This window comes from Mercenaria mercenaria, chromosome 18, assembly GCF_021730395.1.
Source record: "Mercenaria mercenaria strain notata chromosome 18, MADL_Memer_1, whole genome shotgun sequence".
Lineage (NCBI taxonomy): Eukaryota > Metazoa > Mollusca > Bivalvia > Venerida > Veneridae > Mercenaria > Mercenaria mercenaria.
The window spans coordinates 48,809,649-48,822,379 of NC_069378.1; positions in this window are offsets into that span (position 1 = coordinate 48,809,649).

A 12,731-nucleotide genomic window follows, 5' to 3' on the forward strand; every position below is an offset into this window, starting at 1 on the left:
ACCTACTATTTTTATTTTTTATTTTAACTTGCTATACATCAATCTATAAATATGCAAAGTTACAAAAAAAATTCTGTCCGCTAGAAATAATTGTGAAAAACATCTTTAATACACACAATGTTGCTTAGTGAAAATTGTACATTTGTACTTTCCTTGACTAAGCTGAAAATATAAACCCATAGACACAACCTTATATAAAACTTTTTACTAATTTAAATACTAGTAGTTACTGAGTGCGAAACGAGCAAAAGAAATACAATTCATAATCCTTCTTTTTATCTCTATGCATATATGGGAAAAATAATATTAATACACTGAGTAATCGTGACTCTGATTTTCTGTTATACTGTTAAACCACTGCACAAAGAGAAATATTTTTCAAACGCTGGATATTTTTACATATGAAATATACATCTTAGGCACGTTTTAGGAGATGCCAAGAAGATACATCCGGCATATTTATGTTCCAGTATTTTCCAGTTTTTAATCCATCATGGATTGAATATCATTATAGTTCAAATATTGTTTTTATCCAATTACAAGCGAGGGATTTTCAAAAAAGTAACCAACTTATTTCCATATTATATCATAACTGAAGAATTTGATCCACTTTATCATGAAGTAGTTCAAAACTAATAAGTATTCATTGTTCCGCCTACTATAGGTTTCCCACATTCAAGGAGGCGGAGCAATTACAAGAACAGGGACTGCATACAAGAAATAATGTGTATATGTAATAATAGAACCAAATATATAAATATCAAATTGTGTTTTTAGCTTTATTTTAATGCAAGCTGTACTTTCATATTTCAAGTTTGACCTTTCTGCACCTTTCACTCTATATCATTTACCTCTACTGGTCTAAATATAAACCAGGGTGCACTTACTTTGTCTTGTTTTATTTATACATGTAGTTGCTTAAATTGTACTGTTACATCATTACGAGTTAAACCTGCATATTATATTTTCACTGAATAAGAAAATAAACTTGTGTTCTACAAATTACTCGATAAGTGAGCCGTATACTATATATTTATAATAACTAAATTAAAATCTTCCAGCACTTGATCAACAACTGTTTTGCTTAAGGATGTACGAGCGTGTTTTTCAGGATATCCGCCATTTTGAAAAATGTTTCTTCGAATATTGCTTTCTAACAAAAGTTTTGCCAAAAATTAATGCTAAATAATTAAAATATGGCTAATAATGTACCATTTAACCAAATATATTATGCTTTTTGCGAAAAAAAAAATTTCACCTTTATTTTTGGCTGGCATTTGCCGAAAATTGACGTAAGATTTACAATGGGATAGGGGTAGGTAATTTCAAATATCTGTTAAAGTAGATCAGGTTTGGTTTTGATATTTTTCTGACTGATACATATAATGTTAAGCTATAAAGAAAATAAAAGTTTTCAAGATAGCACTTTATATTATCTAGAAAATATAAATTAAAACAAAAAGAACAAAAAATATCAAAATTCACCACTTTTTAACAGTTTTTTCTTAATAAATCTCTTAGATGCACGGTGACCCCAACTTTGTTTCTTTCCATTTTGAAGCATTTTTGTGTGTCATTATTGCTGCAAAATATTTTGAAAATCTTAACGTCAGAATTTTTTTTGTAGATCTAAATACGTTTTTTCCATTGAAAATAAAGTGGGTGGGGTAATTATGTCAACATGTAAAAATTAAAGAGGTTTGTTAGTGACATTTATGCTTAAATAATACTGACATCACCATAGATTCATATTAACCTGTAAGACCTGAAATTCCTATAAGATTAAATAGGATATTAAATGTTTTATAAAGTACCAACATTTTTTCAATTTTACAAAATTTCAGAAATGCGTAAACAGTGGGTGAAGAAAATACCCTATAAAATTAAAACGAGTTCGGTGACCTATGTTTTTTCTGCTCTTGTTTGTCTTAGAATCTAATGTTCTTCAAGCTCACAGGGTATGAAAAATTTCTTAACGTTAGAAAAAATTCGCTCGTACATCCTTAAGGTAAGCACTAAAATGACCTTGTATCAAGTTGTAGTAATTCTCCATCATGAGTGAAGATAAGACTAGCCAATGAATTCCAAGAGACTGGAGAAGGCGTGGTTAAGTTTACTTCAGAGAGAGCTTCTTGTTTCTTTAACCTGTCAGTAAAATGAAATGGGGCGTTTTAACTAGTATAAGTCGGTTATAGATACACGTATTGAACTTCTAATGCATTAAGTTTTGCTTCACTATACTACGCTCCGTTTTGGCAAACTTAATTGCATTAGAAGTTCCATAAATGATCTATAACCTATACTAATCAATCATCATCTTAAATATATCGCTGTTGTCACATTGTCTGTCTGTGGTGTAACAGCACGGCCGCTAAATTGCCTATTTTCGCTATATACTCCAACCTCCTTAAATAGGAAACAACTCTTGTTTTTACTTTATCCGTAGACTGTTTTCATTCAGATGATGCGGTTTACCTTCCAACATAATTCAGTTAGCTGTAACAGATGCAGATTTTAGTTTAGTTTATACTAATTTATTTAGCTCGATTGTGATGAAAGCTTTAATTAAGCTTATTTGAACCACTCTCGAGTCCGCAACCTGGAAAAACCAGTACTGGTGTCATATGAGAAGTCCTGGTCGTGACCCCAGCGGAGCTCGAACCCACGACCCCAAGGTTGAGCGACCGAAACCTTAACCACTAGACCATCGCTCCCCTTGCAGATTTTAGATTTAATGTAGGATTTTTTTATTTATTTATTTAATAAGACACAAAAGCAATCCATCGCCCATTGTGCGAACCGGTTCAGTTCAACAAGATGTGTAGACGCTTATTGACACAAGCAGAAACATCTTCTTACAAAACACTCGAATTTAATCGCTTCGTACACGTGCACGAAAGAGTTTAGACACCAGTTTTTATATAATAGCTGTTTCAGTTAATATTTCACATGTTACCGTAGACTGGATCGGTTTTCTACGAGCTTTACAACCGTTACGACCGTTTTAAATTTTCATGCTAACAAAGCAAATCATTTAAAATGTGTTTAACGTAGTATTTGAGTATTCTTGTTTACATAGTTTTGGTTTTCGCAAACTTGTTTTCCGATATAATCAAAACTGCTTTTGAGTCAACATTAAATATTGACATTTACAAATGTTTTATATCGTATTTCATAATTTTGTTAGCTAAAATATATATGTAGGCTAATATAAACATTTGTGTAGGTCGTCGTCCCTGAAATATGGCGTTCAATATTTTTTGGTTTAATGTTTCCATGAGCACTCATTTCAAAAGATACTTGTACCTATAAAATTAAACGTACATGTGTGAAGTGATACGTGCGCATATAAATACTAGTACGTAGGTGCGCGTATAGATTGAAGTGAATGCATGTAAATATATACGCAAACGTGTTGGTAAGGGGGCAAGGGACAGTAAATTTGAAAATTCCACAACTCTGCGCTGATACCAATGCGAAAAAAATCATAAAAAAATCCAGTTCTGATAAATTCAAGGCAATTTTTGAGCGAATGTCTTGCATAGACATAGCGCTTCATTAAGTGACATTTTCAGCCTGCCGATTCTGTTGCTTCGGTGATAAAAACGAGTAAAACGCAGGTTTCAGGACACTTAATTTTGAGACAAAAATGGCCCAAAATGCACACCTTGCGCGACCTGTACCGTATTATCTGCAAATGACTGACCTAAAACACATGCATATTTTTAAAGCATGTGGCCAGACGAAAATAATGGTGGGAAGAAAAGTGTCTCATAACCGTTTACTTTTTCCGCAAATTTGAGCTGAAGCTGGATGGATAGATGACCGTTTCCAATTCGTCTGACTTCCGTTACCTCAGGTAAAGTTTTAGACCCGGCCGTCTTCATGGAGCTAGGAAAATCGATACAAGCACATATTTATTTTACACAATAATCACTCGTACGCAGGAATCCTTAGTTCAATAAACATAATGAATAACCAATTGAATATATATGCCTGTAAAGTACATATGTCTATTTTATTTAAAAAACGTACCCGGGCCAAATGCGAAACTGGCCCCTGCCACTTAGTCTTGCCCTTGTGAAATTATACGTGAACGTGTTAGTAATTAGTCTTGCCTTTGTGAAATTATACGCGAACGTGTTAGTAATTAGTCTTCTCCTTGTATAATTATACGCGATCGTGTTAGTAATTAGTCTTGCCCTTGTGAAATTAAGGTGGAATGCGCCCCAAATTTTTTTTCCGAATTTCGTCCTGGAATTTATACTATACAAAATTCAGGATATATGCGATTAGGTTCCGATTTTACTTTGTCGCCATATTGTTCGAGTTTTTTGCTATTGTGTCACAAACATGGCCCCTGACGTCACTTTTCGTGCAACGCCCAGTTCCGAATGCTCTCGGCATTTTTCCTTTCCTGCGTTCTGAATGTCATAAAAATGAAAAATACAAACTAATTATCACTTTGCGTACAGAAAATGCTACTCAATGGTACAAAAATCAGCGAAATAAGATTGATGCCTAAAACATCAAAGACGATATTGTGACGTCAGAACGAAAAAACTCATATCAAGTTTTGCTATAAATTTTGCCTTAAAATCCAGTTTACAAAAAATCGGCTCGATAAAAAAATGTATAACTTTGGTATGTTGTTTCACAGTATGTGGTCGTCTAACAGACACATTAATACTTAGGGGTCACCGACTTCTATTTTTCGCAATATAATATAACTTTACCCCCACCCCCACATGGTTTTAGGCTATATCACGTTAGAGTTAAAAAGAATGCGTTTTCAACTTGCACAACTTACGTTCGTGTTAAAAACGAGATGTATTTATTATAAGAAATGTTCACGATATATTCGATCTGAAGTGCAGAAGAAAAGAAAACAACTTTGAAAAAAATGTATATACTTTATATTTTTGTCCGTAAGTATTGACCGGGCACTCATTAATCTTCGCTGATATTTTCGGGCGTTTTCGTTACTTTACGCAATATTGTATCCTTAAAAGATCTATTAGTACACAAATAACCTTTATAGTTAACCGTCTGACTTCCACGCACGTTACCACGGGTAAACACTTTTGACAAAATGTATGTTTTATACTATTGTCCGTAAGTATTGACCTGGCACTCATTAATCTTCACTAATATTTTTGGGCGCTTTCGTTACTTTTAAATTACGCAATATTGTATCCTGAAAAGATCTATTATTACACAAATAACCTTTATGATTAACTGTCTTACTTCCATGCACGTTGCCGCGGGTTCAAAATTACCTCAGACCATTTTTGTATATTCAATGTACAAAATGTAATATAGTGTTATCGTTATTGCTTGTATTCTTACATATCTTTGCGACAATATTCACGCATTTTAATTTGTTTTCACTTGTAGTATCAATTTTCGGGAGTAATTTGTCTTTTTATCTAAGATACCTTTACTCGACACATTCTACAAAATATAGTGAATACAAGTGCATTTCTTTCAATAAATGAACCATAAAATTTGATCAGGTAAGTTTTAATTTTCCGGCCTGTAAAATTTGGAGATGAAATTTGAAAAATAGATTATCACACAGAGAAGTCGAACCCACAACCCCGAGATTGATGGATAATCGGTTTGTCCCCGCAGCTACTTAAACATGCGATATTTTGTTTATCATCAAGAAATATTTATGCTATTTAGGTCCGGGCACGGAGAATTAAATTACGGAAATGTACGGAATATTCATGAGTGCCAGGTCAATACTTACGGACAATATCCACTATTTACTATCTATTGTTTATTTCCTATTGATGTTTTCAAAATGCAAATTCAAAGGTTGAAGAATAGTTTAACGTTCACACAGTCTCTTGCAAATGCTAACTTAGCTTTGTAAAAAGGCTTGTATGTGGTCCGTTGTCGATTTAATATCGTGAAAATAGGTACTTTAACATGTTTTTAACATTTAGAAAGTTCGTTCAAATGTAATTTTATGAAATGAGCATTTGCCTGATTTTACCAGAAATATTTATCGACGCATGGCAGACGGTTGCTCCACTTTACATGTATAATCAGCACGAAAATAGTATATCGGATCCTATATCTGATAAGAAATTATTATTTTTTACACTAATTAATTTATGGTGAATCATGAAATAAATTCTACTAATTTAGACATCAATCTCCACATCTCATTCATGCGAGATTACGAGTTGAGAAAAGAGTCTATTCTATCCGCATAAAGCTGAGCAAATGGTATCATTTTTCACATTCTTGGTAAACGACTGGCGATCAAAGTCATGATATTTCGCACCGGAGGCGGACGCTCCAGACAAGATGACTTCACTGAAAATGGAATCGTGTGCAATTATAGCTCAGTGGAAGAGCGTTCGCCTCTGGAGCGCGAGTTTCGGAGTTTGAGCCCCACCGGAGAGACAGAGAGAGAGAGAGAGAGAGAGAGAGAGAGACACAGACAGACAGACAGACAAAGTGACAGAGAGGTCACAGTTAGGTAGAGTAGCTAGTCCAGTGAAGAGACTTTATTTCTGAAAGACATATCTTCAGATGACGATAAAGTATTGCAGCTGGTCCGACGCAGAGAATTTATTCTTGAGTGTCTTTTTATTACAATTAAGCACAGCTGCAGGTCCGATGCAAAGAATTCATTTCTTGGCGGAAACCTTTTAATCAAGTGCAGTAACAAACTCTTAATAAAGTAATAAATACTAGAAAAGATGTTATAAAACTCTCACCAGTTGCAGTGTTCAGATTTACGGAGTACGGAGATTTAGTAAAAGTCCTATCTGTTTCTCCGAATGTCCTGGATGTAGAAATTATAGTTTCGTGTTCACATTCTGAACACTTAAATTTAACCAATGAACAAAGTTTTTTTTCGATAATATCCTTAGATACGACATGTCGTTAACATGATTTACACCCTTTATCAAATATCTCACCAAGATATTTCATATCTACAATTCTTCTTTTCGGAACATGTCCGTAATCACTGAATGTTTCAATTTATTACATGTTTTAAAATATCTGACTTTTTCTTTAACACTTTCTTAGCGAATCTCCCCTTATGTCTCTCAATACTTTCCGATTTACCGTTGATACGTGCAACTTCGCATACTATTTAGATTATTTTGTTATAGCGTGAAAACACGATTTAGCGTGAAATTTCTTAATGGGGTAGGGGTAAAATATCGTCAAATATTGAAAAATGAAAGTCGGTGACCCCTAAGTATTTATATGTCTGCTAGACGTTCACATACTGCGAAACAACATACCAAAGTTATACATTTTTTTATCGAGCCGAGTTTTTATAAACTGGATTTTAAGGCAAAATTTATAGCAAAACTTGATGTGAGTTTTTCCGTTCTGACGTCACAATATCGCCTCTGACGTCTTAAGCGTCAATCTTATTTCGCTGAATTTTGTACCATTGAGTAGCATTTTCTAAATGCAAAGTGACAATTATTTTGTATTTTTCATTTTTATGACATTCAGAGCGCAGGAAAGGAAAAATGCTGAGAGCATTCGGAACTGGGCGTTGCACGAAAAGTGACGCCAGGGGCCATGTTTGTGACACAATAGCAAAAAACTCGAACAATATGGCGACAAAGTAAAATCGGAACCTAATCGCATATATCCTGAATTTTGTATAGTATAAATTTCAGGACGAAATTCGGAAAAAAATTTTGGGGCGCATTCCACCTTAAACGCGAACGTGTTAGTAATTAGTCTTGCCCTTGTGAAATTATACGTCAATGTCTATATTTGCCCGATAAATATGTAAAATTGTATTTGCACGCGTATTATGTAAATGTTCGTCCATTTATTTATGCACGTACAACTTTACACCTGCCTGTATATTAACTTTGCGTACACGTATATTATTATGTCTGTACGCACGTATATTAAGTCTGCAATTGCATATACGCAGAAGCTTATACATTTAGATGTGCACTGGACAAATATGTATGTCCACGTATAGTTTTTCAAGTGAACGCTTAATTGCAGTTGAACATATACATGCACGTGTACGCCGAAATACGAGTGCACCTTCACACTTATACGTGTACGTGTAAAAATTATACGAGTCCAAAATTCAATATATTTACGCGTGTACTTATATTTACACGTGCATGTACGCACACGCAATGAAGACTTCCGACCTAAATTGTATATCATACATAAATAAAAGTTCGACAGTTGTACTAACAACCACTTATTACCTATACTTTCAATTTATTAATTTCCCAAATGTTTCCCATGGGAAAACACCGTTCCCATAGGAAAGACATTTTCTCATGGGAAAAGACTGTTTCCCATAGGAAATCGACCATTTCCCATGGGAAACAGAATATTATAATAGCAACATCTATTAAAATGATAAGACTAGAATAATGAAAGTTGTTTGTTGCTATATGGTAGATATGGGCTATCATTCAGTACCATTTTAAAGTTCAAAGCCTTTGTAGAAGTACTTGACGTTTTTGCCAATTATTGTCCGTGGCAAATTAAATTGGCGGCCATTTTAGATAAGATTCAACAGGCCCTAAGTCGCTCACCTGAGGAACACACCATAACAGTGTAAACATGCTTTACCTTGAGATTTCAAAGAGACAAATATTCTGACCAATTTTCATCAAGATTGGACCAATATGTGGCCTCTTGAGTGTGCACAAGCATTTTCTTTGATTTGACCTAGAGATCAACCTTTTTAGCCTACATATTCCAGATTCAAACTTGTCGAAGATTTAATGAAAACTAACATTCTGACAAAGTTTCGGGAAGACTGGAGTAAAACAAGTGGCCTCTAGTGTGTATACAAGTTTTTCCTCTGATTTGACCTAATGACCTTTTTTGACCCCACTTGACCTGGATTTGAAATCGCCTAAGACTATATGATATCCGATACTATTTATTTACGAAATAATGTATAAGAAAACCGTGTTTTAACGTTATTTACACACAGGAAGAGTTTGTACGTCCGCGAAAAAATTTCACGAGCCCTCGTGAATTAGTCTGGCGGTGTATAACCGATTTTGAGTGTATTAATTTAGGTAAAGCATGATTTTGCTATACATTATTTCGATTTTCATATGCTTTTAATCTGAAACAGTAGATAAAGTGTAGTAGCAGTCTTTCTTGGTCGCAACAAAAACATTACGTCATCGCGCGTTAACTGACGTCATTTTAGTGTAAGCATGTTTTAACAGAAACAAGCATAATAGTATGGAAAATGCAATCACCTATTGGAATAGCGGTTGATACCAAATATCAACGGTGTGTTGCTCTGTGAACTATGTAATAAACATTTATAGCGACATTTATAGTGGCAATCAAAACGTTTCCGCTGTCTGTACCAATACCGCCACGAAAGATTGTGTTTAAACGAATTAATTTCATATAGATTTTATAAATAGAGGATATTACATGAGTGCCTTTTCATATTGAATTTAATATGAAATAAGGCAAAGCCTCAAAGCGAGCTCAAAGAAATCGGATTAAGCTAAATAATATATGCATCATTGTCACAAAGAAACTATTCACTACTCACAAGAATTCAGGAGAACCTATTCACTTGAAAAAGTCTACATTTAGTGTCACCATACCTATAACAGTGAATGTCATACGTTGGAAAATTAATGGGAAGCCGGTGTCACGGTGACGTCATTATCGCGTTCCCTTTTCTTTCTGCTTATTAATGACATTTTTTTCCATTTTCTGGCCGATGCTTGATCTTTTAAAATAAAATAATATTTTTTTCAAACAACTTGAAATCATTCTTTCGTTATTGTTGAGTGATGAATAAATTTTAGCAATCGAATGAAGTTCTGTATTCACTCCGGAAAGAAGTACTTCCTGTGAGCACCTATCCGCTAGGGTGCGCTTTTTAAAAACTTCCGACGAAACTTTTCAAATCCATCACCAAGTGTGCAAGTATACTTGCGTTACCGTAAAGCTCGATTCTCGAGCAGGCCCTTCGGGCCTGCTCTTCGAGCTCGCTATTAAACGAGTTGAATAAAATAATAAAATGCGAGGCTCTGCCGAGCATTTTATCAATTTTATTCAACGAGTTTAATAAATTTAATGTGGAAAGTCACAAATGTAATATTCTTTTTATCACATGTTAGCTTTTCCTGTCGAAACATTAAAAAATCTACTTTCTTTTACTATGCAAACAAGTCAATTTGACCAACGTCTCCTATACTGTAAACGACGTCGACGTCAAAGCTTTATTACACTAGTGTATTATCATTTTTAAGTAATGGCTTTATTACACTCCCGCGACGTCAAACATGTGATAAATACAGTTTACCTCATGATGGTACATGTAACTAAAATTCTAAATAATGAGAAACAATTAAAAAATAACGCAGGTTGCTTGTATAGAACATTCGAGACAGACAATAATACTTAAGTCTTGAATTGATCATTTTGAGGTGTTTTATTTAAGGAGGTAGGATACCTTCATATTTGTATGTGCGCATGTCCAACCGGAAGCTAACGTGACAGTTTACGACGACGTTTACGACAAACTAAATGTGTTTGTATATTCATTCTTCTGAAAACAAATCCTGAACCTGTCTTCGATCTGATGCTTTATGGTTTAATAATGCAGAAATAATGAATAAATTGCCGCAGAAACGCTTCAAAACAATGTTGCCTTAAAATGACGTCATTGACGTCATGACGTTACGTGTCAGTTACCGCGCAAAATTAATAGCTTTTATCTCGAAAGTACGTGATTCTGTACATTTTTTTTATTTTAACTATTTTCAATTAACCATTATTTGCTGAAATATTTTTATTAGTCTTTTGCTCTAAATAATAATCAATATTTTGCTTCTTTTATGTAGTTATATTGAAATGTTATACGGAATGTAAGAAAATGGATGATGGAAACCGGTGTTATTTGGAATATAGTTGGGTGAAAGTTTACTTGTTATGGCCATTTTTAAATAAAAAGTCCAGCAGTTTGTTTTGTAATACCTATTTTGCAGGTTCCGTTGATAATTTGTTACTTAAATACTAAAATTAAGATCTAAAATTGTTCACATTTCTGCAGAAAATTGTGGTTTCTTGAATTGAATTGATGTTACCATGGAAACGAAGCCCGTGACCTATGTATCTTAAGGTAAAATTCAAAAGCGTTGACACTGGTCTATTTAAGAAACACAGCTTCGGCTTTTTATTTTCATTTCAACAATATCCATGAGAATATTAGCAGCACGCTGAACGATTTTTCCATGAAAATGGCAGACGAGGGGTACTGCTGTACGTGTTCTAAGCTGTGAAATTTGTTTGAAAAAATGCAAATAATACGAAAATGTAACTTACGTTAAAAATAATATGTTTTAAAGCTACATCAACTAGAAAGATAATCTTATTCAATATTTTTTTGAAGAAATTACAACAAAAAGCAAGATATAACCTATTTTAAACATCTCTGTTGCCATGGTTACTTTAAAATTTTAGAAAAATAGGGTACCATGTAAAGTGCTTGGTATTTTGCTGATAATATTACCCAAATATTTCATGTTGGTCATTAACAGAATGGCACTGAAGCCGTCGAAAACACCTATTTTTATACATAGTTGTTTAAAACTGAGAGAAAATGCGTTACCATGGAAACACGAGCCCCGCGACATATACATTTTAAGCTTATATTAGAAAGCTAACGCGCATACTAGCAAAATTATCAATTATGCAGACTTCTACGGATATCAATGGAACTAAAATACAATTAAAAGTGTTAAATATCTGTATTTTCCTTCTTCTTTCAGTATGAAATACCTTTGGAGGGTCATGTTCTTCAAACCTGGATAAAAATTGAACTTGAAGGGACAGAGACAAACGAAATTGAGATTGTAGCAGTTAAAACTTCATATTACACGAAATACAAAAAAAAATGCTGCGGTTCAACTAATTTGAATTTACCCTTGTAGCAAGGTAACCTACCTCCTTAAGGTATCCGATCCATAAATAGACAACATTTCGATGCCTGGTGACCCTATGTATTAGTAAATGTGGTGACCATAAATAATATGAAGAATCACTAACAGTCATGTTTTTGACTACGAAATGATAATTTTGACTCTGTAATAACTGGGTTCCTGTTGAAGTATCATTGAAAATTATAAAGAGAAAAAATAAAAATGTATAACATATTTTTTATGTAATTTATATTTTCTTTTTCAGAAGACAATACTCTTTCAAATGATACAAAGATTATATGAGCTGACAAGGCATCAATATTTGATATATTTTAATAGCACTGATATATAGAACTTGCTTATTTGTGGACCGGGTACCTTAAGATCCGTAACTTCTTATTTAATTTCCTTGTAGCCGCTCTTGCAGACAGTCCTACCAATCAAACCATTGATATTTAATCCCTACGTTATAACTGTATTTTTGCGGGAAAAACTTAGTTCAATGCAAAAGCAAAGAAAATGTCTGACAGAAGGATCTTGTATGACAACAGAAAATATTTTGTAATGTCTAAAAAAATAAATTCTGATCCATTATTTAAGCTGAAATCTGTATATAATGTTGTTTGTATCATATTACACTTCATGTATAAAAGCAAGAAACCAGTATTTACCATTAAAATTGATATTACAATGAAATGACTTATCACCAAGCTTTTAACCATACAGTTACTTCATTGTTCCATTTAACTTGTGTTATACAGGAGTCTGGGTAAATGAAAAGTGGGATTTTCTGTGTCATTG